The following is a 27,912-nucleotide window of genomic DNA, read 5'->3' on the forward strand; positions in this document are numbered from 1 at the left end:
TAAGCACACTGCACTTCACAAGGCGTACAAATAGCACAGTAACTGGTGGCAGTATCAGATAAGCAGAAATAGAAATAAAAATAAAACTGCAATACAAGTAAGCCTTTTGTTGTTACCATTCACTCTTAGTAAATCTAGTGTCTTGATTATTTAAATTAAATTATGGGGTTTTACGTGTCAAAACCACGATCTGATAATGAGGCACGCCATAGTGGGGGACTCCGGAAATCTGGACCACCTGGGGTTCTTTAATGTGCACCGCATATCGCCCCCATCCAAATGCGGCCGCCGTGGCCGGGATTCGATCCCGCGACCTCGTGCTCAGCAGCCCAACACCATATACAGCCACTACAGCTACGAGTCTTACACTTCGCGTATTATTAGATGCGAAGCAGCTTATGGCGGGGGCTTTGTCCGTCCCTCCTTCCGTCCCGCGGCGTCCCACACCCCCACCGCGCATGCGCGTCCCCTCCCCCTTTCTCTCCTCCCGGAATCCTCTACTCTACGGAGCGGCGCGCACGACAGGTGGCGCGACAGCTGCATACTCCGCTGGGGGCGCCACGGTAGTTCCGCGGTATGAAAATGACGGAGCGCGCGCATTCTCTCTCCTGTGCAACGCCGCGATGAGCGCTCAGGCCGCTGCCGCGAAACGGGAGCGGCGACGTAGCGATCCCGAACTTCGGGCTCGCGAAGCCGAAAGGAAACGTGAACTGCGGCAAGCGGACCCTGAACTCCGGGCTCGGGAAGCCAAATCGAAACGTCAACGTCGAGCGGTGGATCCCGAGGCGGCGCCGCAACGCGAAGCCGAATCGAAACGTCAACGTCGAGCGGCGGATCCACACTTCACCGACCACAAGGCCATCGGCTTCAAAGCGCCGCGTGCACCGACGCTAGGAATCACATACGGTCTCTAAATAAATAAACAAACAGGCAAACACCACGTTCTCTCTCTTATCTTATACATTCTCATTCGTCCTCTCAATAAAACTACACCATCTCCCGCTCAAGCTAACCATCTCCCCGCTGCTTCGCATGCACACATGGTTCCCTTTAGCGGGAGATGGAGCAATCTTTTTCTAACATGCTGCTATCGCATTCATTGTTTCGCTGTTGTAGCGAAACTGTGATAGTTTTTGCGTCCGTGAACGATTGCGGAAGACGACTGAATCTCAAAGGAAAGCTCCTTGCTTCGTTGTCTGCACCGCGCCATTCACTAAAGGCTCATTCACAATAGGCCGACACGACACCGATTTCGGTCTACCGACTGTTGGCAACAGCAGTTTGCAGGACAGAAAACGCTGTGGCCAACGGTTTAAAGGAAGGAAAACGCTGTCGCCAACAGTCAGCAGACCAGAATCGGCGTCGTGTCGGCCTATAGTGGGAATGAGCCTTAACGCATTTGAGCAACGCCGCCGCGACCGCGCTCGGGAAAGGGCTCGTCATCGACGTGCCGAGTCTAGCGTGAGGGCTTCCGAAGCCCAGGCGAAACGTCAGCGAATAGCCGCGGACCACGAGTTGAGGGTGCGCGATGTTGAGGCCGAACTTCAGCGTCGTCTTGCCCTCCACGAACCCCAAGACAGTGGTGCACGCCTCGGAAACGCTAGCGCCAACTTCCCCGGTGCGACGGCCAGGTTTCAATGCGAGTTTCTCAACCGGAACGTTCATGATAGACATGTTTGGTTGGGTGAAGCCCAACGACGATACGCCCATTCTCATGGTGGGGGAATTATTCACTACACCAGACCCACCACATATAATCACAGCTTCACTGGCTTCCATCTTCACAGTAGTGGAAGGTCACTGATCTTACAGCGAAGCTGCATACCTCTCGTTGGTCGGAAAATTTCGTGGCGTAAACACAAAACTCCCGGTTAACAGTTGCAGGCAAACGGCTACTCTTTCTTTGCAATCAGGCATACAGCATATATATATATATATATATATATATATATATATCACTTGTGACGCCACCACGCTTTTATATATAAAAGCTAGCAGATCCCACGCCCTGTGGGAAGCGATGTTATGCGAAGCAGTGTGCGGGGAGCCTACCAAGTTAATGAAATGACCATGAGAGCACCAAGACGTAGGCAGCTCTTTCATGACCTACATGACACGCATATCATGACATTCCTGTCATGAGTCCTCAGGAGTCCCTTTAGCTACACCTAAAAGACCTTAGGGCGAAGCCTTAGTCATACTCGTGACTATGACTTCTACCACCATACTTTAGTGTCTCCTTCACTTAGTACCCACGTTCGAACCCATTTCAGTGTTTTTGAATGTTAATGTTTTTTTCGCTGAGTCATTGTAATTTTTCCGCAGTCATGCTCATGACTATGGCTTCTACCATCATGCTTTAGTGTTTCCTTCATTAGTAGCCACGTCAGTACCCATTTCAGTGACTTTTGAGTGTTAATCTTTTTTCGCTGATTCATTGTCATTTTTGCTGAGTCATGCTCATGACTGATTTCTACCAACATCATTGAGTGTTGCCTTCACTTAGTGTCCATGTCCGAACCCATTCCAGTGGTTTTTGAGTGTTAATCTTCTTTCGCTGAGTCATTGTCAATTTTCCTGAGTCGTGCTCATGACTATGACTTCGACCAGCATCCTTTAGTGTTTCCTTTTCTTAGTACCCACGACGGAACCTATTTCAGTGGTTTTTGAGTGGTATACTTTTTTCGCTGGGTCATTGTCATGACCTACATGACACGCAAATCATGACATTTATGTCATGACCTATCACTTATGTTCGTCATACAGTCCTGTCATACTCTACCAATTTTGGTACCTACCAAGTTAACGAAACGACCATGAGAGCACCAAGACGTAGGCGGCTGTTTCATGACCTACATGACACGCATGTCCTGGCATATCATGTATGTTAATGCACTGTTGTCATAGTTTGCCAATTTTGGTACATACCAAGTTAACGAAACGACCATGAGAGCACGAAGTCGTAGGCGGATAGATAGATAGATAGATACTGTCAAAGTAGCAAATGTTCGCCAAGAAATGCTTCGCATTTGAAAGGCATACGCATCTAGCCACTCATTCAAGTTCATTCTAAGACTGCCATAAGTTACACCACGGAAATTAAAGATACCGGAAGAATAGCGTGAATACACTGCTCGATCATGTGTAGTGTTTGATACAGCTTTGCTGGACATTCACGTTCGCAGGGTGGGATGGCCAATTCTTCTATTTTATGTTCATTTTAATAAATGTCCTTCCTTTGGAAAATACCAACTGGACTTAGTAATGACAGATGCTGAAACTTCAACCCAAGCGGTCTGATACCCTAACGACAGCAACTCTGCAGGTGGTGCAAGTTACCTTTGTAAATAGAACGAAAATTATGTCGTTATTACAACAAATATATAAATAACAATACATTCATTCGATTGGATTTGTTCGGCTACGTTTATCTTTAAATTGAAAAATGAGGTGGGCAACTCTTCCAAGAAAGCAAAAGAACAACAAACTCAAGGTATTCCAACATCTCTGGCGATGAGAAACGGGCGCAGGCAGTCAGTGACATAGAGAAAGGAATTCAACTTCTTTCTCTATGGTCATGATGTGGGGTTACGTTCGGAAAGGGAAACGCTGGCGGTGAACGCTATGCAAGAATGCGCGCTTTCTGGTAGAAACGCGGCCTCTTTTATGGGCCGGCCTTCTTTTATTGTTTGCACATTTAATATTTCAGCCTGCGAAGATTTACCATAAAAGGCATGCGCTGTCGGTGTTTTGTTTCATGACAGTTGTTTGTGGACTGTCATTCTCAAAATTCCGAGAAATAACGTTGCAAAGAATGCAAGACAAAGTGTGAGCAACTTTAGTGGTAAAATATGTTTGGAGGGCCTGCGTGGTTGGGAATGATTGTCTCGGCTGCGGGCCTCAATGCCGACGCCGAATTTTCAGCGGCACGGGACCCTGAACGCTATCGCGTTAAGAGGAGAAACAAAGAAAACAGACCAAAGGCGCGTGGCCCAACCGAGGGACGCGTTCTCGGACCGCGGCATCAGTTTCAGTTCATTGGCTCGTTGAGCGAAAGCGGTAGCCATAGAGTTTCTCACTATAAAACCTAGAGGGCAATGTGGCGCCACCGTCTATGCGAGTTTCTTGAAGGGCTGCCGTGCCCTCATGGGAATGACGGCATATGTGTCTGCGAGGCTTGTGTTGGCTGGTGTTGTACGAGGCTTCGTCTAAAACGTGGATATGGCTACACAAATGACGCGTTCTTAAAACATAATCTACATAAAAGGTTTTCATTCACCAGTATTACATCTCTCAATAAAGTTTACTCACCTACAATGCAGCATCAAGCGAAGAAAAGCAAGAACAGACGACAAGTTGTTCCAAAGCGAGCGAGAATCTTGTCGTCTGCCCTCCAACTTTAGCGGCCAGCTGATACTTTTTACGTTTCATAGAATTGTGCATCCTCTATATGTCCTCTAATTAAACAAAACATGTTTTTTTGTGTAATAATAAAGCTAAAGTAGTTTTTTACGTCCTGTTTTATCAGGAAAAGAATCATTGTGACAAACGGAACGGTGCTAGCCAGGTGCGTCTTCAAGGCGTTCTGGCTCTCCAAGAACGATGCCAATCCGAATCCACAATATACCGGCATTCCCTTGCATACCACGGCGCAGCAGCGCCACATTTCCCTCTAGCTTTTATAGTGTGAAACTCTATGGCGGTAGCATCGCCGAAAGCATGGCCGAACGCGATTGTCCGGGTACTGTCCCTGTATATGAGTGAACGGGTGTTTTCTCGCCTCTTGCATTTTGCCTCCATCGAAATGCGGCCGACGTGGCCGGGATTTGATCCCGCGACCTCATGCTTAAGGCTCATCCACACTAGGCTGACATGACACCGATTTTGGTCTGCCCACTGTTGGCGACAGCGCTTTCGTTTCTTCAAACCGTTGACCACAGCGTTTTCCGTCCTGTAAACTACTGTCGTCAACAGTCGGCAGACCAAAATCGATGTAGTGACTTCCTAGTGTGAAAGAGCCTTTAGCGTTTACCCTTGACCGGGACAGCCTAGAAACCGCAGGCCCTCGCGGAGGTACGATGATACATCGCAGTTGTGTAGCATGGCGAGACAGGGAAGGAGGGTAGCAGAGAGGACAGAGCAGAAGGAAGGAAACTATTCACGCTTATTTACAAGGTAATAAAACAAAACAAAACTCTACCATCGTGCACAAACATTTATGCAAATCCAAAGCACATGTTAGGATCTCTGGGAAGTGAAGCTTCCGTGAAGCGGTTTATGAAATCCTATAAACTTGTTCATTTCGTTCCTGCGTCGTTAGCAAAAAAACTGTCATCCCTTCCACTGGGGTGGAGATGGAAGACCAGCGAAGCTGTACTATGGTGGGAATTATCTATTTCCAATTATGACGGTTAAGATGTGATGGTGTAATTGGTTGTTTAAACTATTAAAGAATGAGAAATATATATGATCCGGTGGTTTTCGTTTATTTAGTGACCACAGAGACCATGGCCTTGTGGTCGCTACGGTACACCACCATAGGGTGTACGACAAAGGTTGGCACGTTCTTCATAAACACGTCACCAACGCCGCGCGCGTTCGCTACGAACGCGGGAAAAACACCGCCGCCGTCGACAAAAGTTGTGCGCCCTGTTTCTGTGATCGCACACAACCGCTGTCAAACCGCTGGCGACGTGACGAAACGGCTGAACCAACGGCTAAACGCCGTTGTCGACACTGATAGGGGAGAGGCGGGCGAGAGCTCAGAGAGAGTCGCGGCACAGGTGTTTATTATACATAAGGAAGAGACGCTTAATTCTGCAGGGGCCTCTTCCTTATGTATAATAAACACCTGTGCCGCGCACAGGCGGCAGAGGCCGGCAGGGCTGCGCGCATGCGCCGCAGTGGGAGAGCGGGCAGGCACACGCAGTCTAGGGTGCCTCGATGCCCTCCTCGCCGACAGCTCCCCTTCTACTGGGAAGTCGCGTTTGCTCTCCGCCGTGCGTTCGCTCCCCGTGCAAGCGTGCGTCCTCGCCCTCGCGCGCTTTCACTCGCACATACGGCATACGGCCAATGAGAGTTTTTTTAACACGAAAGTGTTTTATGCCGGGGTCCACCAAGACTTCACTGACGTATTTCCGTCACGGAAATACGTCATAGAACATAATACAAAGAAAGAAACCAGAAGAAAAAGTTCCACAAACATGCAAAATTTGGGAATCGAACCCACGACCTCTCGGTCCGCGACGATAGATCGCCGAGCGTTTAACCCATTGCGCCACAACGCATTTGCAGAGAGCTACACAGACGCGCCTTATATATCTAACACTCCTCCGTGTACCCGCGCTCTTGTTCGGGGCGGTGCCGCCGCCTACGAGCAGAAAAGAGAAGTACTGCATTATGACACTAACGCGCACCGACAGTGAACGCTTCGGTGGTCTCACCACTACGACGTCTCGATGCCAGCATTCGAAGGGACGCTGGCATCAAGAAGCACTACCAACGCCACCTAGGTGGCGTTGGTAGTGGCGTTCACCGTACTCAGCACAGCGGAGCGTGGCCTTTGCAATTAGCTCTGAAAATGTTTCTGAAGTTGATCGCGGAGGCTGCAATTACGACGCGCTGTACGCGCTGATTTGACTCGGTGACGATTCAGTTACGTGCTTTGTCTTGCGCGTTGTATTAGTGTGTCAGTTACGTGCTTCGTCTTTCGCGTTGTGCTAGCGTGTGCAGCGTAGTGCAGCTTCCATATGCACGACGGTTGCTCATGGTCATCGACGTTGGTAGTCGTGATGGAGGAGACGTGCCACCAGGCGTCAGCGTGGGTGCATCAACGTCTAAGGGCGCTTTAGCCACAAAACACCAATAGACATTATATATCAATGTGCAATAAACATTACACTACTTCTGTGAAGACACGTTTCACTTTCGTGTTCTATACCGATTCCTATATAAGAGGGATCAACCACATTTTCTATTGCCGGACGCGACCATCGAAGAGTGAGCCTTTAACAGCTTCGCTGTAAAAATTGGGCGCGCGCTTGTGCTCTCGCATGGGGCAGGAGCGTGTGGTCGCAAGCTGTTTTCTTTTAACGTGAGGTGCGCTGCTGCACCCAATTTTCTGGAGGGGCACGTGCACTGTATATTACTGTTGAAGTATAGCTGTAGCGCGGCCAACCTGCAAAAAAGCTCCTTGTTTTTGAAAGCATAATTATTCGCCTGCTTACTATTACGAAAATAATATTTCATTGATTGATTGGTTGATTCATTCATTCATTAAATAGTAAATTCTATCATTAATTTGTTAATTGAGTCATTGAACTGATTGACTGATTGATTTTCAGGTTGTACCTTTGCGAATTATCTTGAGTCCATTGGCGCCGGCGCTCAGTACGGAGACGTGGGGCCGCTTGCCGCCTGCCGGGGAAGGCGATAAAGGTGAAGCGAGCACCGTCTCGATGGCGGCCTTCAGTGCGGACAGCCTCTGGTCGGTGGTGGCGGGAGCTGCTGCCCTGGCAGAGCGCCAGCCTCTACCGTGGAGCACACGTCCAGCTGCGATGCCCGGAGGCGTTCATCATGCACTGTTCCCAGTGCCCATATCTGGGCAATTTCAATAGCGCACTATGCTCGATGACAGCAACGAGTGAGGAATATGAGGAAACATAGTAAAAGCGATTTTTCCCCTTTATTACGAATCGTTCTTGACCAGTTCTACACAGTTTTATGTAATAGGTATGTGGCCATGTTTGTGGGCTGGTCCCGAAGGTAGTAGAGTCTAAAGATGTAAGCATTTCCCGTCGGTATGTGGGTATCTGGCGGAAAGTAGGTGACATCTAGTAGACATTATCAGAAAAAAAAATCACAGCATATCCACGAAGTGAATGATGATGAGTGGGCGAAGCACCGGGGGATCATTCGGGTAAACCACAGCTACGGACGAGAGATAAAGAGAGCGCGCGTCGGGAACGAGAGAGAAAATTACACCATCTTCCCGTAGGGGAACCCTGAGTAGTATGCGAAGCAGCCATGGAGTCGACTCAAGGTAGTTTTATCAGCTGTATAAACTTGGACATGCAGCAGCACCAGCAACGCGCAGAACTGTTGTCGACACCGTCGGCGTTTTGCCCGCGTTCGCACCGAACGCGCGCAAAGTGGAACCGGAAGTGGAACCGGAACGCCATCTAGTGAACACTTCATAAAACTATACAGGTGGCTACGGATACACAACGCCATCTATTGAGCAATTCATAAATTAGAGGTAGCTACATACTACTACTACTACTACTACTACTACTACTACTACTACTACTACTACTACTACAGAGGAGGGAACGACCCACACCCTAAGGAGCTTCGCCCCTAAAAATGGAGCTGGGCAGGCCACGTAGTGCGCAGGATGGATAACCGGTGGACCATTAGAGTTACAGAATGGGCGCCTAGAGAAGAGAAGCGCAGTCGTGGACGGCAGAAATCTAGATAGGGTGATGAAGCTAGGAAATTTGCGGGCACAAGTTGGAATCGGCTAGCGCAAAACAAGGGTAATTGGAGATCGCAGGGAGAGGTCTTCGCCCTGCAGTGGACATAAATATAGGCTGATGGTGATGATGATTCAATCTAACCGTTTGATGCCTACCTGGGGGCTGGTACTAAAATCGGGGCCATAAATGTATTTCAAGCCGTCCAATCTTTCCGCTTCTGAACTAAATCAGGATCAGTGTCGTCTGGTATTCGTTCTTTATGTGACGAACGCTTTGAAGCATTGGCTTATCGTACGTGCTTCTGACTCAGTAACGTTCGTCGGTGCGGTCACTCTCCGATTGTTTATTTTCTGCCTAATCGCTCGCGGGTGTGCTCCGCTGCGACTATTCTTGACATAGAGTTTTGTGCAATAATCACTAGAGGGAACTCGATCACTGCAATCGTTCAGCCACCATGGCAATGATAAGAAGTACATGGATTTGTCTGATCTTCGTGCTTGTGTATTCAGACGCTCCGGTGGCTTTGTTATTATACGCTTTATCTGCCTTCCCTGTCCTAAATTTCAGAGCAATGTATACTTTTACAAGTGCAAATACTCTGCGAACACACACAATCGTTACTAATTGCAGCGGTTCAGCCTGTTGAGGTGGCCAAATCGAAACGAGCCGAGCATTTCAACGCGCTGGTTTGCTCGCGAGAAATTCATAAGCGCGTTCTATATGCCGCTTGTCGAAGCATGCGTCCGTGACGTAATAGTTTCAATATCGGGCTTCTCTGCTAGAAATCCTGTGATCGAATCCTGCTGTATAGGGGCAATTTTAATAGTATTGATTAAAGCGGAGCTTTCTGTGGCTCACTGATTCGTCCGTGAGCGCCGAAAACGCACTGCAGGAAAGCCAACTTACACAATGGAACTACCTGCGCATCTGCGCACGCAAGAGAACAACGGCGTACAACATGCGCATCGTAGAACACTGCAGTTTACATTCGCAGTTGTACCGATAAGAACAATGGGAACTGCAACGCCACGCTACCCTGAGGAACTGTATATATCTGCACTGCATTACGCGCGTCGCGCAATGCATTCCCGGCCGTCACCATGGGTAGACCACGGGTGCAGCGCACGGCAGAAGAGGCTGCCGTCATCACATCGGGTCGCTCAGCATTTATTGGCTTCGTTGCGTGGTCGTTGGCTTTGGACTGACTTTGATTCATTTGCATGGGCGAAAGCTTCACGTTCAGCCATCTTTCTTTAAGAAAGGGGCTTTGCTTTTTTTTATTATTTATCGCACAGTACTTTGCTGCAAATGATGAGTTTAGGAAACCGTTTAAGCCAGAAGCAATAAATATAGGCAAACCCAGGTACTGCCCATCATTGCCTTGATGGCTGATTTACTCAGATTGAGCGCTAAACTGACGTGGTGAGAAAAACAGATTTCCTTTCTTTTTAAGGGGACAGGGTAGGGCAAAATTTCCTAAATATTTCATTTTTTTGTTTATTAGAGATATGGAACCCTATAGTCTTTCCTGAACAATGCTGACTGCGTCATTTAGGCGTGCGCGATTTATTTACCCAGAAAATAATTCTTTCTAAAACCCAGGTGGTTTCCGGCCCGCCCCTTTTTACACATATACATGACATGTACCTCTCCTGTGTTGGAAAAACAATGAGAAAGAACAACGCAGGCTTTATCTAGGTTTAACGAAATGGATATTGCTCGACTGGCAGCAGCGAAAAGCTGCCTAGCATTCCATTTTTAGCTAAATCCTTAGACGCTGCCAGTGTCACTTCAAGGCCAATTATCTCAAAACTTCAATTTTTGCGACGTTTGACCCTTTTTTATCTGGAACCGCAAAAGCTATGAGCATTTTTTCCCACTACCAATACAACACAAGGGAGAGTATACTGAACTAGAATTATGGAAATTAATTCAGGCAGTTTTGTCTGACAAGCTGTTTATTGTCCATTTTGGCTTGAAAATTGGGAGAGCCCACTAAATACAAACGCAAAAAAAGAACTAAACTATATATAACAATAATTCTAGTTCAGTAACGAGAACACAGATAGCTGAATACAACGATACCAGCATGAATCCTTTAAGCCTAGCAGATCCTGAGGAAGAAGATCACATTCATAGGTTAAAATACAAGGGAGGTATAGGGCCTACTCTGTTCCCTTAAAGAGGGCGGATGTTTATAAACGTCGCAGTAATCAAGCATACACGAGGGAACCGAAACGCGGGTACAAACATCGTCTGCGTTGGCGCCTGTTTAGCAAGCGGAGTTTATTTTGTTCGCTGATTTCGTTATGTCTCTTGCCGCATAGCAACAATCCGAGCCTGTTGCCGATGTTGTCATTAACCGTTGTTTTTCACATTTGGCAGCGAACAGCGGTGGGAGAATAGCATAGAACAAGGGTGACAGCAGCAGCTAATGCGTGTGGCTACATGCTGTCGGGCCAGCAGTTTCCTTTTGCCGTGCCTTCGGTAAGATGGCGGATGGCGCTTCGCTGCGATTGGATAGATGGCTCTTGACATTTTGAATATTTTGAAAGTATTTTGAGTAAATTTTGGAAGGTAAAGATAGGAATCAGACACGCAAAATGCTAGACGGTGATAGATGTAGTCAAACCTGATTAGATCAACCAGGCTAGGTGACCGCTTGTCGCCGCCCCATTTCAAACGGAATACCAAATATCATCATCGTTGTCATCATCATCATCAGCTCCTATTAGACGCTGATACTAGCATATCCACGTACGCACAGAAAATATCATCTTCATCATCATCCTATATTTATGTCCACTGCAGGACGAAGGCCTCTCCCTGCGATCTCCAATTGCCCCTGTCTTGCGCTAGCTGATTCAAACTTGCGCCTGCAAATTTCCTAACTTCATCACCCCACCTAGTTTTCTGCAGTCCTCGACTGCGCTTCCCTGCCCTTGGTATCCATTCTGTAACTGATGGTCCACCGGTTATCCATCCTACGCTTTACATGGCCAGCCCAGGTCCATTTTTTTCCTCTTATTGTCAACTAGAAATATCGACTATCCCCGTTTGCTCTCTGATCCACACCGCTCTAGACGGTGATAGATGGTGATAGATGTAGTCAAACCTGGTTAGATCAACCAGGTTAGGTGACTATTGATGTAACAACGTTTAGTAAAGTATACATCCGGGACTTCCATGTCATCTTGCGTTGTTCCAAACGTAAATCAAAAATGGTTTTCGTCGTCTGCGACGATCTATTCATTCACTCATAGGCTTTAACGTCCAAAAGTAAAACATTGGGGCTAAGAGAAGCTTTGGTGGAGGGCTTGGAATAATTTACACCACCCGGGGTTCTTTAATGAGCACGAAGATATTAGTACACGCTCGTTTTTACGTTTTACCTCCATCGAAGTGCGGCGGGAATCGAACTCACGTCTTCAAGTTCAGCAGCGGAACCCCATCGCTACTCAGCTACCGCATCGAGCTCTGTGACGACACACCGGTAATATAAATCATGTTATAGTGTCAATTTTCGTGAAGGCTGGCAACAATAACACGATTAAACCACTTCCACGCAGTTCCGCACGTCTCTTGATTATTTCCATATCCGAGATGAGTATCTTAAAGCAATCAGTTCTGCGTTAACCTTGAAACGGATTTAAGGAAATGTGCAACACTGTGTATACAACATTTGACAAATTAAACAAACATGTCAAAAATATACATACATGCCTTCCTCATACACTAAATATATCGTTCGGCTGTGTGATGCGGTTCCCTTGGCGCTCTTAATACTCCAGTCCTCTGGAGGGCAGACATTGAGAGTTATTTTCATTCCCCAGGACAATAACTTACGACGCATACCTCAGCAATTCCCTTGAATAGCTTGCAGATGGTCTGGCGGTCGCATGCAGTGAACGCTGCCCTTATACTTTCGTCAAATAGTGTACAAGATACCTTAGGAGGATTACAGATTCCGTTCCAAAAGACACGTGCGCTCGACTTACTGTGTGCGCCGACGACACATCCGTAGTAGAACAGCGCAGCGGCTACGAGAAGCTGCCTCGAATTCCAACGAAGCATGGTCCTCGCTTTGTGCCCCGAAGCTCTCTCGGCGTCCGTCAAGTTTTATTTTGGCGACTTTGGTTAGAAGGACGCGCGCTTATATCCGCGCCTTCGCGCACACGCAAGTGCCCATCTCGACCTCTCGACCAAGAGAACAGCCGGCGGCATTGAGAACTACCGGATGGATGACCGCGCGCATATAATTTTCTCGTTGCGTCCTAACGGCGGGTCAAATAGTGCCGACCGAAGAGCGAGCCTCCGATTCCTTGTAAATTATATTTTCCTTTTCTACCTCGTTTGCATGCGTTCGCTTGTGACAGGCGTTAAAGCTGTCTGCTTGCGCTCCTGTGGCTAGCAGACGAAAAAACGGGTGGGTGACTCAGTAGCTCATGAACCCGGGACAAGAGGAATGGCGGGACGGTCTGTCTTGGTTGTACGTCAGCTAGGCTCCACTGTCTCTGCGCTGCGCCAAACAGGTTTCCCCAGCAGCTTTCGAGGACTTATTTCCAAACAAAGCGCGCTGTTTACTGTACACGAACGGCTACGCATGGAAATAGCGACGAATATCGGCAACGGTACGTAGTAGGCAGTCTACATGCAAGTGATTGCACGAAGGCTCCCTACAGGATAACGGTGAACACGAGTAGAAAGGAGCCGGGTAATTGGAGAGGATTGAAGGAGGCCTATGCGCAGTCGATGAATTGATTCTGGCTGATGACGAAAGCAATCCAAGTTGCTGAAACTGCATTGAGCGTCTATTCTTAATACTTGGAAGATGCAGTTTAAATGTACAAAAGATCACTTCCAAAGCACTCCGTACAGATGGCTAAGCTGAAACGTGCGGCCCCGGTGCTTATGACCGGCTTAATCCTGGTGGTTCATTTCTCGCTTACTGGTTACGTCTTTGTGTTTCTTAATGAAGTTACACACACACGCCTTCGACTGCGACCGTGAGAGCGACGTCACTGACGGTATGCCCGCAATCCGCCGTTGTCACAAGTTTTCTCGGCGGCGTGGTTAGCAGCATTCGCCCGCCATTGCCGCTTGCGATTCTTCGAAATTAATTGCTTCAAAATTAAATCTGTCCGTTACATAAGACAATGAATGGCTCATACCCCCTTAAAAAATGGCTCATACCCCCGCAAACGCGGCCTCCCTATTACGACGACAGAATAGAAGTGCAATTCTACTCTGGAATGATGAGCAGCAACGCAACCAGCTGTGGAAGAAGACGACGACGACGAACGCGGGAGCAGTGGCACGAGTGCGTGTCGAGCACGAGCACAACCTGGGGGTGCCAACGAGCCAGCTGCGGAAGAAGACGACGCTCGAGCCGATGCTGATAGTTTTCTGTAGACAGGCGACGGACAGACGCTTTCGCCTAGCTATATAAAGCTTCACTTTAAATACTTCTGTAGATCTTGTTTAGCCCACACTTTACGAATACGACTGAAAGTCTTGCCACACGCTCAATGCCCTCTACCACATGGTATGGCAATGGGACCGAAACACCTCCATCCGCCTATCTCTCCCCCTCCCCCCCCAACCCACAGCGGAGCAGTGGAAGACCCAGCTCACCAGCTTCAACCCTGATGGCCAGGTGAACACAGCAATGCAAGCGGCCAGATCACATGGCTTCCTGAACGGAGTAGGCCCCCCCGCAAGGAAGGCGACCAAACAACTTCGTCTGCACTCAATAAATTTCGATCGTCGAGGACAAGTGGCTCTCCGCTATCAAGAGCCCCGATGCCGGGGCGCAACTATGGGCTGTCCAGAGGGCCCACGATGCGGTGGTCGGGCATGGCCTGACTGTCCCAACGTGGGAGCAGCCCGCAGCGCGCTGAGTTGCGTACCTCAGGACTTTCATTAAAGTTTTGCATCCATCCATCCATCCTCATCCCACGCACTGTGGAATCGATGTTATACTGAGCATTTTGCAGGTAGCTGGCAAATAGCATCGGTGAGATGTGCTACGCATAGTATTACCAGATGGACCAATGCGTTTGGGTAAGGTGATCAATGGTGTTATAATCGTGGTAGAGTAGCGCAAATTGATAAGGGACACAAAGAACAAAGTGGACAAGGACGGGCACCCATCCTTGTCCACGTTGTTCTTTGTGTCCGTTATTAATTTGCGTTAATCTACCATAATTACAATGCAAGACCAACTCAACAGTCAGTGCGTGTGACGCAAGCGTGTGTATAGGACGACAAAGCCAAGACAGTTACGGCGATAGTATGACCGCAATGGCATGACGAGTGATTTCTTGTACTCCGGCGAAGAATGATTACGGTGTTCTGCCACACTGGTCATGACAATCATCATCATCATCATCAGCAGCAGCAGCAGCAGCCTATATTTATGTCCACTGCAGGACGAAAGCCTCTCCCTGTGATCTCCAATTACCCCTTTCTTGTGCTAGCTCATTCCAACCTTGCGCCTGCAAATTTCCTAACTTCACCATCCCACCTGGTTTTCTGCCGACCTCGACTGCGCTTCCCTTCTCTTGGTATCCATTCTGTAACTCTAATGGTCCACCGGTTATCCATCCTACGCACAACATGACCTGCCCATCTCATGAAAATAATCTGATAAAGTTTTTATGTATACAGTACATTGTTTACAAGCTATGGCTAAATACTAACGCCAATCAGGTAGATCCACAGTGCGAGACGTCGACACGCAGATGTCACAAAGACTCAGGCGATGTCTGATGTTTGACGACGGAAAATGCTAATAGGTGCAAGCAGGGAGAAGTGTGTCATATTACTAAATACATTTGAGCATACTTTACCCTTGAGTCACAGTAGGCCCACACCCATTCTGGAGGATTAGGCCAAGAATAGGGGCATACGAGTAAAAAAAATGTCGCAGTTTCACTCGAAAGCCGAAGCATCAATTGCGATAGCAAATTAGTAGAGAGCTATACGGAGTAAAGATAGTAGTTTTATCGGCTGTATAAACTTGGACACAGTCGCTTACTAACTGAATTAACAAGCAATAACAAGCATGGTGTCAGTGCGCACAAGCAAAAATGAATAGATCACACTCGATGACCGCACAGAACCACTGTCAAACCGCGCGTCCCTCGCGTGCTTTCACGCGCACATACAGCATACGGCGCGCGGCGACGATTTTATCGCCCTTGGACTTTATACGGAGCCTCACGGCGACGGCAGAAATGCGCTTGGAGTGTCCATGTAATTCATATCGCAATAATAAGAGAGAGATACTATAAACTTTAATGAAATAGCACGCGAGCGTAGGTAGCTCCTCCGCTCTGCAGTGGGTGGTCACCTCAGTCCAGGAGGACATCGGCCTTAGCTGCCCTTCTCGCTCGGTTGACCAGGTTGAGCTGGTCCGCCGAGTCGGAGCTAGACAGCGCTGCCTCCCATTGCCATGTGGTGGGATGTGTTATGGGTGTGAGCTGTGGTGTGTTTGCGCAAGCCCATACCATGTGGTAAAGCATTGCACATTGATCACAGTGTGGACATTTATAGGAATACAGACTCAAATGAGGACCATTGGCACTTACCGAATGCACTCTGAATGGCTAGTCCAAATGTAGAAATTTGGAAATATTAAGAAGTTATTCAATAACTAAGACATGCTGCTAGACTAATTGATTAATGGTTGAACCGTGCGAATAGCAATAAAAAAGAAACAAAGGCAGTTTCGCCAGAAGTGGCAAGCAGCAAATGCAGTTTAGCGTTGCATTTGTGGTTCTCAGGAAGTGCTCTAACAATACGCGGGGGTGACATGTTAGCGCGACCAGGCAGCTTTAAAATAAACTTTATAACCCCCTTGAGCATGACGCAGCAGAAACGGCCCCCTGGCCGCTCCAAGGTGTCTCACAGCGATTGCGTACGGAGTAGCCCCGGCAGTGGCGTCGCGAGCCTTTGGAAAACCATCTGTATTTGTCAGTGCTCAATGGAGTTATTATACAACTTTAGCATAACGTTGACCATCGGTTTCGGTAAGGCCAGCGTTTACAACACAATGTGGAATGCACCTTAATCCGTGGTATGCATACAGCTGATCGTCAGGAACGCTAGTGGGTGCGCGCAGAATGCTCTTATCAGCAGTCGAATGTGGGACGCTGCCCAGTTGGTGATGATGATGATAGCACGTTTAGTCTTCTATATTGACACGTATACATGTTTATCTTTCGCCGATGGCCGCTTTCCACCGGCTAACAAATGTTAAACGTTATCGCTCGGCGCAGGACGCGCCTGTATCGAAAGTTTCTAGAACGTTATCGATGCTTCTTTCCGTTGCCTGTTTTCACCGACGCTTATGTTATCTGATTGTATGAGCGACGCGAATTGTCTAGAACTTTCTGGAAGACACGCGCGTACCAGGGATTATTCTGGAACCTTCGATGACTCAGGTATAAAAGCCGACGCGTTTTGCCGCTGATCAGATTTTCGACGATCGCCGACTGTGTTCGCCGCTATCGTTGTGCTTTGAGTGTACCTTGCTTTTGTGGGCACAGGTTCGCCCAATAAACAACCAGTTTCGTTGTACACAGTTTTACGACTGTTCAGCGTCACTACTACGTGACATCTGGTGGAGGTGCTAGTGCGTTCATGCAGCGAACGCCCCCGCAAAGCCGCGATCCAAGCCCGAAACCGGAGGACAACGCCAACGTCACCAAGGACCAGCGAGCTAGCCGTAGGCAGCAAGGACTTCTGCCGGAGTACGGACTTCTTCCCGAGAAGACCACAGCGACCAAGAGGACAAAAGTCACCACCTCGGCAGCAGCTACCATGACAGCCCCTGCGCCAACATCTGCAATCGTGATGCAACAACCCAGGGAGCCACCGACTTTCCGCGGATCGCCATGTGAAGACCCCGAAAGCTGGCTGGAGGCATACGACCGGGTCGCTACGTTCAACAAGTGGGACTGCGACGACAAGCTGCGCCATGTTTACTTCTCGCTTGAAGACGGCGCCAGAACCTGGTTCGAGAATAGGGAGCGTGCACTAACAACCTGGGACCTGTTCCGAGCCGCATTCCTGGACACCTTCACGAGCGTCGTCCGTAAAGAAAGAGCTGCAGCCTTGCTGGAAAACCGTGTACAGCTCCCGAATGAGAACATCGCGATCTTCACGGAGGAGATGACTCGCCTCTTCCGCCACGCCGACCCCGACATAAAAGCCAACGCGTTTTGCCGCTGATCAGATTTTCGACGATCGCCGACTGTGTTCGCCGCTATCGTTGTGCTTTGAGTGTACCTTGCTTTTGTGGGCACAGGTTCGCCCAATAAACAACCAGTTTCGTTGTACACAGTTTTACGACTGTTTTCTTCAGCGTCACTACTACGTGACAATATTTACTCGTACGATCAATCCTTGATGGAAGTCATGTGTGGGTGAAAGGTGGGTTTTACGGTAGAATCGATTGAGCGAAGCGTGATGGTACGCCCGCTTGGTTAGGTCGGCTTTGCAGCCAAACGCGTGTCTGAAGACATTCTAACCCACCGCGCGCGGGCCGCGCATGCGCCGTCGATACCGTGGCAGCACGGTGGCGCCGACAGCGAGGACTCGTATCGTCTCAAGTGTCCGTATAATTTATATCGCAATAAAAGGCAAAGGCAAGGGAAGGTAGCAAACAAGGACATGGACGGGATGGAAGTTACAGGAGGAAACTTCCAACTGAATTTATTGCAGGAAGTCTTCACCGAAGTACACATGCACAAAAAGCAACCACACAAGCCCGATTTTTAATATTCGTGTTTATTTAGACAGGTACATCCAATAATTCCAAATATCCAAAGCTATATCTCACTAACCTTCGGTTTGCAGATGACATTGTCCTATTCAGCAACAATGGGGGCGAATTACAGCAAATGATTGCGGACCTTAACCGAGAAAGTGTAAGAGTGTGGTTGAATATTAATATGCAGAAGACAAGCATAATGTTCAATAGCCTGGCAAGGGAACAAGAATTCCGGATCGCCAGTCAGTCTCTAAGAGTCTGTAAAGGAGTACACTTATCCAGGTCAATTACTCACAGGGGACCCTGATCATGAGAAAGAAATTTACAGAAGAATAAAATTGGGTTGGAGTGCATACGGCAGGCATTGCCAAATCCTGACTGGGAGCTTGCCACTGTCGTTGAAAAGAAAAGTGTACGATTATTGCATTCTACCGGTGCTAACATATGGGGCAGAAACTTGGAGGTTAACAAAGAAGCTCGAGAACAAGTTAAGGACAGCACAAAGAGCGATGGACCGAAAAATGTTAGGCCTAACGTTAAGAGACGGGAAGAGAGTGGTGTGGATCAGAGAACAAACGCGGATAGCCGATATTCTCGTTGACATTAAGAGGGAAAATTTGAGCTGGGATGGCCATGTAATGCGTACGATGGATAACAGGTGGACCATTAGGGTTACAGAATGGATACCAAGAGAAGGGAAGCGCAGCCGAGAACGGCAGAAAACTAGGTGGGGTGATGAAGTTAGGAAATTTGCAGGCGCAAGTTGGAATCAGCTAGCGCAAGACAGGGGTAATTGGAAATCACAGGGAGAGGCCTTCGTCCTGCAGTGGACATATATATATATATAGGTTAATGAGGATGATGATGATTATGATGATCCAAAAATTTCTGCTCGTTGTGATAAAGGAATACCTAGGCTATATCTATAAGCTGACACATTGCGCGCCCTTTTTCTTAATCTAAAATGCCTCCATTAAGTCACGGACCACCTGGTCACGGCTTTCCCAAGAACTTTCCACGAACGCTAAACGCAAACACTTCGTAAAGGCCACTCTTAGCCATATGATAGAAAGCAGTATGACCTCTCATTGGCATAGTCGATTTGGGTTGCGAAAGCAAAACGACGATTCCGGGTGGTGCAGTCGGTTATATTGAAAACGTTAGGTGTTGCACAAGGTGAACTTGACGTCGTCTGCAAGCACTCGAGATTTTCTATTCTAGCGTCATCTGGCCTGAATAAACGTATCGATTTTTTTTTCTTGGCTGTCTTCAAGAGCTCAGCGAGTAGCATTATTTGCGTGCTCATTACGGGGCCGCAGTTTATTGGAAATCCTTTAAATGCGACGTGGTTCCTCTTATCAACCAAAATATGGGTAAGTTCTCTAACCTCGGACACCATTTATGCTTGTGGTCCGCGCTGCATCGCTGAGAGCACAGCGTGCAGCGCTGCCTTCGAGCCACTGAATATTGACCATCGTCGTGGTTGCTATAGAGTCATGAGACGAAGTTCACCTCGAGTGAGTGAGTACGAACTTTATTTAGGTCCTGAGGAGAAAGAATTAAAGCGGGGCCGGAGGCCCCGCCAATCTATCCGGTGGCTCCACCCAGGTCGGGGCCGGTAGATATAGTCCTTCGGCGACGGCCCGGGCCCTCTGGACAGCCTTGAGCTGAGCGATGAGCTCTGTGCTTCTGAGCGCTGAGTCCCAGGAGGACTGGTCAGGAAAGTCCGTGCCCGCGTTGGCAGGGCACCGCCAGAGCGTGTGTTAGAAGTTGTTGTATTCGTGGCCGCAGTGTGGGCATGCAGTAGGAAAGTCAGGATTGATCCTGCTTAGTGTTGTTGGTGTGATGTATGTCCTAGTCTGCAACTGTCTGTAAGTGACGGCCTGTGCTTTTTTGAGGTTTTGGTGAGGAGGAGGAAAAATTCTTCGTGCTAACCTATGATTTGAAGTGATTTCGTGGTATGATACAAGCGGGTCTTTGTTGTCTAAATCCCTCCAGGCTGGGTTGAAGCGAGGGGGCGGACCGCAGACGCGGAATTTGAGTTCTCGCGCCAGTTGGTGTGCCCGCTCATTCGGATTACAGTCAGGAGGTCCGGAAATGTTGCCCATGTGGGCCGGGAACCATGTTATGTGTGGGGACGTGAGGTTATCTCCTCCTGTTTCTTGGAAGATTTTGTTGACCACCGTAGCTGCTTTCCTAGAGACGAGGGCCGCCGAGAAGGTTCTGATGGCTGTTCTTGAGTCCGAGTAAATGACGGAGGCTTCTTTGCAGCTTCGAAGGGCCACCGCGATGGCCATTTCTTCTGCTTCGTGAGTGAAGTTGGTAACCACCGTGGCTCCGTTGACGAGTGACCCATGGGCGTCCACCACAGAGACCGCGTATGCGCCTCGATTCCAATATCTGGCCGCGTCAACGAAGAGGACTTGCGTTTCGTTACGATTAATGTTGCCAAGGATTGCCTTCGCTCTCGCTTTTCTCCGCCCTTCGTTGTGGGTCGGGTGTATGTTTCTTGGGATTGCATCAACGGTTATTGACCTCTTGGCATTTATGCATAGTTGCGACTTCTCTGGTGGCATGAAGAGGGGATGTATGTCTGCTTCTAGTAATATCTCGATGCCCGCCTTTGTGAGTGAGAGCCGACTAATTTGGGCGTTTCGCTGTGCTTCAAAGAGTTCTGTTGCCGTGTTGTGTAGCCCCAATTGAAGGAGTCGTTCCGTGCTAGTGTTTCTAGGGAGGCTTAGGACCTTTTTCAATCCTGTTCTGATTAGAAGTTCACCTCGAAGAGCTGCAAGTTAAGCAGCCATCGATGTCTTCAGCTGGCAAGTCTTTGAACTTACGGCCGTGGCGCTCGCTCGGAGAATCATGGCTACAGACGAACTCCGAAGAGTTGTTGAGCGATCAGTGTAAATATGTACTTGTACGTGGATGGCGCACTTCTCGTGCAAAATGAGCAGAAAATATGGGATTTTACGTGACAAAACCACGATCTGATTATGAGGCATGCAAAATGAGCAGAGAATGTTGTTTAAGAATAGAAGATCACGGCTCAGACTTTTCTTTATTCCTGCGTGGTAAGGTGCCGTGTACTCCACGTCGAACAAGACAAGGAGTAATCGATGGATTGGTTGCAGGAATGAAGCCGGGTGGAAGACTAGTACAATAATCAAAGGTTGTAGCACAAAACTATGCCTACGGCCTTTCTAGAGGTAGTGTGGCAAGATGGTGGGAAATCGTTCTAGCAGAGTATCTAACGTGTACTCGCAACACTTTCGCTGCTATGGGCGTTTGTATTGATTGGTTGCGGACGATTGAAATAGTTCGCGCTATCGATTCGAAATTTTGCAAACAAAAACAAACTTTGGGAGTCCGATTTTGAATAGCCTGTAGAGCACGAAGATTTGACCTGCAAGTGTTCGTCAGCACGGGCCACAAGTACCTCGAAAATCCCAGAAAGAGGGCCCTGTACAAGGGCCAACATTCGACGTACTGGCATCTCCGAAGTTCTTCCACCAGGAACTTGAACAGCCGGGAAATTGCTGCAACGTGCGGTTTGATGTTGGTAAGGAGAAGGCTGCGTGAGAGATCTCTATCTGTGAGGCCTAGCTTGCATAGGAAATTATATGAGTGTTGATAGAGACTGAATAGGGGTCGATTTGCGAGTGAATGCCACCAGTGCACACTTGTTTGATGAGATCTCGAGGCCTTACTTGCTGAGTTACACCGTTGTCAGAGTAACAGTCTTTTCAATTCTTGCACATATCTCAGGATGCGTCACACCCGAAGTCAATTTAAGACACACATATCGTGTGCGTACATTGATTTCTTGATCACAGCTCCTGTGTTCAACAAGAACAACGAGTATGAGGTTGAAGATGGGTGAAGATGGGATATGGGTTAGTACCGCACCTTGGGTAACACCCTGGCAGGTGCATAGTGTCGTGTGGTTAGGCCTTCTTCGGTACACAGAAAAAACTGAATTAAACAGCAAGTAACTTCAGACTAATTTAAAAACTGGACCTCCAAGGCCAACCATATCAATTGAGTACATCGATAATGGTCTCGTGAGATCATTCTCATGAGATCTAATGAATGGTCTCGTCTAGATAATGGTCCCCTTGACATCTAGGAAAAAAGCGACATGTAATCAGTTACATGAATTTTCATGCTGGACATACGTAACGAGATCAACACCATTATCTACTGATGAATGGTCTCGTCATAAACCAGCCATGTAGTTCATAAACATTGTGGTGTTCTATGAATACAACTCCAAGCGGGCAAGGATCATCCTTTCCTTACCTTCCCCACACTGCTTGGCGGAGCTATTGGGCGTGTGAAGCGTGTTCGAGTGGACACTTGCCGTGCTTAAGGAGAGGGACCAAGCGCTTTTCTTCCATCATCGGGAAGCGTTTTATCCTGCAAGGATATGCTTCAGAGATGTAGCAGTTCTTTGCGTGCGCACTCATCCATGTTTCCTTAGGCGCGTTATGATATTCTGCGGTTGTTAAGATCGAGTGCCTGGAAAGAACGAGAGCCACCTCAAGCACCTCCAATGTACAAAGAAGATCTATGTGGCAGTCACGGGTGATTGTGATGTCACTGAAGTCCGGGGAGCCTGAGGCTCGCGTCGCCTCCTCTATAACCCAGCCGCGACTGCGCATAAGCCCGACTGAGCGCATACGCATCCCACGAGCCAGATCTTGGTGGCGGGTGCAATAGTTTAGGGCGAGCCGAGGTGGCTACATGCACTCTGTCCCGCACGCGTAGTACTGGAGGTCTCGTATACTCGAGTTTTCGAGACGCGTTGAAGCGAGAGGCAGTAGGAAGCGTTCGCTCCACGCTGCCGGCGCTCTTCATCAGATCAGCATTGTGGCAACGAGTGTTCGTGGTGATCGAGTGAGATCTGTTCATGTTTGCCTGTGCGGGGCGCCCGGCACCACGATTGTTAATTTAATTGGTAAGCGAATGTTTACTGCAATTTATGCGCTTCATGAGACTACGAATCTTACTTCTTGTAGTTGTCTAATACTTCGCTATCGCTATCCAGGCTTCGCCTTTCGAGCAAAACTGCGGCATATTTCCGCCCCTTTTCAATGCCTATACTACTTACGTGCCCTCTGGTCGTCCGGTTCTTGGCCAATCTATCTTTGTGGGTGCGTGCCACAGCCCCGGAGCCCCATCACAATTGACATCACCAGTAGAAGAAGAAGCGTGCGTCATTCTGACCGGACGCCTTTCGCGCACAGCACGCCCTTTATTTGCGTCTCAGCGGTCTTCTTTCATCGGCGCTGCGGACATCGGCGCCTTGTTGACCAACGACTCCGTGTCTCAACATTGCACGTGAGTACACGCGCTTGCTCGTCACACCAAAATCAACGTCCCTGCGGGAATGTGGAGAGGACTGCAGCTAGCCACTTGATGAAATAAAGGATTGACAGTGAATTTATCGTTGAAAATGTTATTTAGATGATATAGCAGTATCAAGGTGCCGAGGGCAGCGCTACATTCGTCAGGGCGGCCATCCGTTACGCGCTAGGTTTACGAGTGGCCAAAAATGTTTTGTGAACACCGGCATAACCCAAAAGAGGACCAATTTTTTCCCGCTGCACTTGCGGCACAAACGAAACCTTCCGGTTTGAAGTGGTCTGCCTAGGTCGCACAGACAAGTGCACATTTTGATTGATTGATTCATTCATTCATTGACGGGCTTAACGTCTCAGAACAACCATATATAACATGAGAGAGACCGAAGCGGAAGGCTACAAAATAATTCGGACCACATGAGGTGTCTGTAACGTGAATCTAAATATAGATTGTTTCTATTGCATTGACGTCATTCTGGCTGCCATGCTGGGCTATTAGCACGTCGAGAAGTGACATAAACAAGAAACGTGACCGCACGACAGGTGTGTCTTTCGCCGAGCGACAAATGGATAACAGCGACAATTAATCTGGTAAGAGAAGTCACCATCACGAAGCAAAACAACATATGCGTGATAATATAGCGCACTAGCGTCATCGCGGCTGTGTACTACCACAGAACTATTAAAAATTACATTCTGGAGCTTTTAAGTGCCAAAACCACGATAATAAACGCCCGTGTACCAAGAAGTCGCAGTTTCGCTTGAAAGGCTAAACATCGATTGCGAATAGCAAATTAGTATACAGCTATACGAGTAAGGATAGCAGTTTTATTGGCCGTATAAACTTGTACAGAATCGCTTACTAACTAAATTAACAAGCACAGTGTCACGCGCGCACAGGTAAACATGAACACATCTCGCTCGATGACCGCGGAAATTCGCTGTCAAAACTCTGGAGAGGAGGAGGCGGGGCAGCAGCAGTGAGCGAATTGACCTTTCTGTCGTCTCTCGCTTCAACGCGAACTCAACGTCGAAAGCACAGTGCATACGAAGCTACCGGCACTAGTTGCCTGCAATTTGTCCTCATCGCAGATCGCTTTGAAGATTATCAAGGCCCGCGCGGGCACGCACTTTGTTCACGTCGCAGAACGCTTCCAAGATACGGCGCCCTCGCCGCCGCGCCGGAAGCAGCAGCCGCCGGTGTAGAACGTCCCTCCCCCGGGCTTCGCGCGCGACAGAAGACGGCGCGCTTGATTTGAATCTGTACATGTGGCTAAATCAAACCTGTCGTTATCGGTTGGGGCACAGAAACAGCGCACTTTTAATCTCCTGAGACCCGAACATTAGGTATAATCGGGGTATAATAGGGGTATAGTCCCTCTTCAAGCTTCTTTTTATTGTCTACTGGCATGTTACGAATGTGAAAAAAAAACGGGCAAGTTTGCACTCCGTCGTGCAAAGCTTAGGCACAGCGAAACTGTCGATCCTCAAGTCTTACTGGCTGCCACTGCTAGGTATTAACTTCGTTGCTGCTAGGTCTTAACTTGGTTTAACTTAACTACGCATGTAGGAAGCTATTCTCAAGCGATAATTTTCGGAGGTACCTTCCCTTTCGCGGCATTTCGCGTGACTAGCGCTGGACGCGTCGGCGCCTACGAGCGACGGAGTTCCTGGCATGCCACAAATGCAGGCAGGCTAACCAAGGTTGGAACAGTGCCAAGAACGTTGTTGCTTGCCGACGCCGAACGCGTTGGAGGCTAGCCGCTCGATATCAATCGGCCAGCTTTTTTTTTTCTCCTGGCTCAGCACGCCGCGGAGAGAAGAGAGGCGGGAATCGGGAAGGGAGGGAGCTGGCGAGGAGGAGACCGCGTGCATGTACACGCGGTCTCCTGTTCCTCCTTCTGGTTACGATGGATACGGCGCAGCAGTTTCTTGATACGAACCACAAACTACGGCTGGCTTAAACAGTTAACACATTTTTTAACTTAATTACCACGATAAAATGTCAAAAGCTGCATCTCCATATAGGTGGAAGAAGTAATCATTGCTTCATGTTTGTTATGATAAAAAGTGCATTTCATTACCTAAACGCAGAGACGAAGATGAAACTGTGCGTAGTACGTTGCCATGTTACTGCTGCATCCTGGATTTTCACGCAAATTCAAAGAATTCGAAACACACTTTCAGCTTGTTTTCCACCCTCAGTGACAACACAGAGGTCTAGATCAATTTAGAGTCAAATTTCTCGAAATAGCACTACAAGAATACGAGTAAACTACGTCTGCACAGTTCCACACGCACCGGACTTCATATCCAGAAAGAAGAGTTTCAGTAATCGTTTCCTATTGAATTTAAACAAAATTGAAGACAATGTGCAATAAATCGTACAAGGGGTCTTAGAAGGTTAAAGGAGATGCTTATTGAGGCATATGAAATATTTTGCCAGAAAAAGCCAGGAACATGCACTATAAGCCTTATGAGAGCACCATTGTAGTACCTTCATCATTACGAGAACTTTTTGTGAGCTTTTTTACGCCTTTAGAATAGTGACGTAATGTAGGGTTGAAAGGAAATATTTGAACTTCAGTTTGCACGTAAATATCGTTATTTATCTATCTCTCGCAGCCATGTCGTCCGAATTGGGTAAGGATTGCATCATCACTTTATAGCTTTAAATTGGTGGCAGTGGGGTAGGGGGGGGGGGGTAGGAGAGGGGTGAGTTATTCAAGCTTTCCGCTGCGTTTTGAACTTCGTTCTAAGCATTGTTTGAACATTTAGATTTTTATACAAAATGTCAAGTGAGAGCTGAACCCTAAATTTGCAAATAATGAGCGTGTGATGTGTTCTTTTCAGACTCAACCGCGAATGCGGTAAGTGAGCCTGCCGTCTTAATTTTTCCATTTTCTTTACTCTAGCATTACTTTCCTAAGATCGTAAGCAATACATTTGCAATTACGTTGCTTTTCTTCAGTATGGGGTCCAGCTAAACAAGTATTTCTCCAACACATTCCAGGATAACGCGCCATCAATATATAAACTCCAGTCACTGTGACTGGTTTGACATAGAAGTTACTTAATTATTATAACTTTAATCAATTATAACTTTAATCAGATACAGACACTGCTTTTAAACTCATTTGCATGCATTTCACAAACGTCCTTATAACTGTTAAAATACATTACTTGTATCGTGTCGAGGCTCGTTGTATTCGACATCTTGTAGGAAACTTCATGAACCAAGATCGCAACTTTCACTCTTGAAGAAGCCGTCCACTGATGCGTAAACACATGACCTATTATCGTACCATTACCTACTACGGTAATTTAGTACGATAGTACTATTATCGCTGGGATGTTTCTTGCGCGGCAGAGAAGGTTGTGGGTTCGCCTCTCACCAGCGGCAAGGTGATTTTCGTCCACTTTCAAATAACTTCTCTTGGGGTTTTCTTGGCTTCATCATCTGTCTGGCTTCTTATCGTTGGCATTAATAAAAATCGGACTCCTCGATTTCGCTTCTTTTCGTTCAGCTAAATAACCAACAGCTCTTAGAAAGTTTCCAGGCCTGCGCGATAACGCAAGATAAGCAAGGTCCCGTCACCTCCCCCTGTTTGGCTACGGGCGTTACCTAACTATTGCACGCGTTAGATTATATTAAAACACTGAACGCAAAGCAGGAAGCGCACAACAGATATTCATGGCATGGAATGTACAAAATACGTATTGTCTCGGCGACACAGGCCCAAGTTCATGCAAAGATAATGCGACCGATAAAGATATCGCACAGCATGCACGCGAAACAAAGTTCAATGTGGCAATAATAAGCAAAAAATCGTTCTTAATTACTATCTAAATTAAAGAAAAATTGAGACTTCCACCCAAATGTAGCAATTTGCTACAATGGAAACCCAACCGGGTTCCTCGAAAGAAAGCCTCGCAGTTGAAGAAAAATTCGTCCTGGTCCGGGACTATCTGGCCTCTTTATTTTTCACTCAGTGCTACATGCGGAAGGTCGTCTTTTCCTTGATGCACATTATCGAGCAAAATGTATTAGGGTAACCAGCGATTCTTACGTGCAGCCTTTTTCACATGTGGATAGTTCTTGATGACTTGGAAGCCGATGTTGCGCTGGATGCCTAAACTGTTCTTTGATTGGGGACCTTAAGGAAACACATGCAGTTATTGTACACAACGAGGTTCCTGACACTCGCTTGTGCACACAGTCACGTGCTTTATAAGTAAGAACACGGGAGCGCGTGGCACCTAATTAATGCACTCTTCGTGGCCTAGTGACGTC

The 27,912-nt window shown here is 47.8% G+C and overlaps 1 protein-coding gene across 1 annotated transcript in view; it reads right to left on the reverse strand.

The window, feature by feature from the left end:
* The window catches only part of LOC119463993 (high-affinity choline transporter 1), a 166,374-nt gene that overhangs the window by 51,821 nt on the left and 86,641 nt on the right, over positions 1–27,912 (reverse strand). The gene's annotated exons all lie outside the window — the stretch shown is intronic.

Source organism: Dermacentor silvarum, chromosome 9 (genome assembly GCF_013339745.2).
Source record: "Dermacentor silvarum isolate Dsil-2018 chromosome 9, BIME_Dsil_1.4, whole genome shotgun sequence".
Lineage (NCBI taxonomy): Eukaryota > Metazoa > Arthropoda > Arachnida > Ixodida > Ixodidae > Dermacentor > Dermacentor silvarum.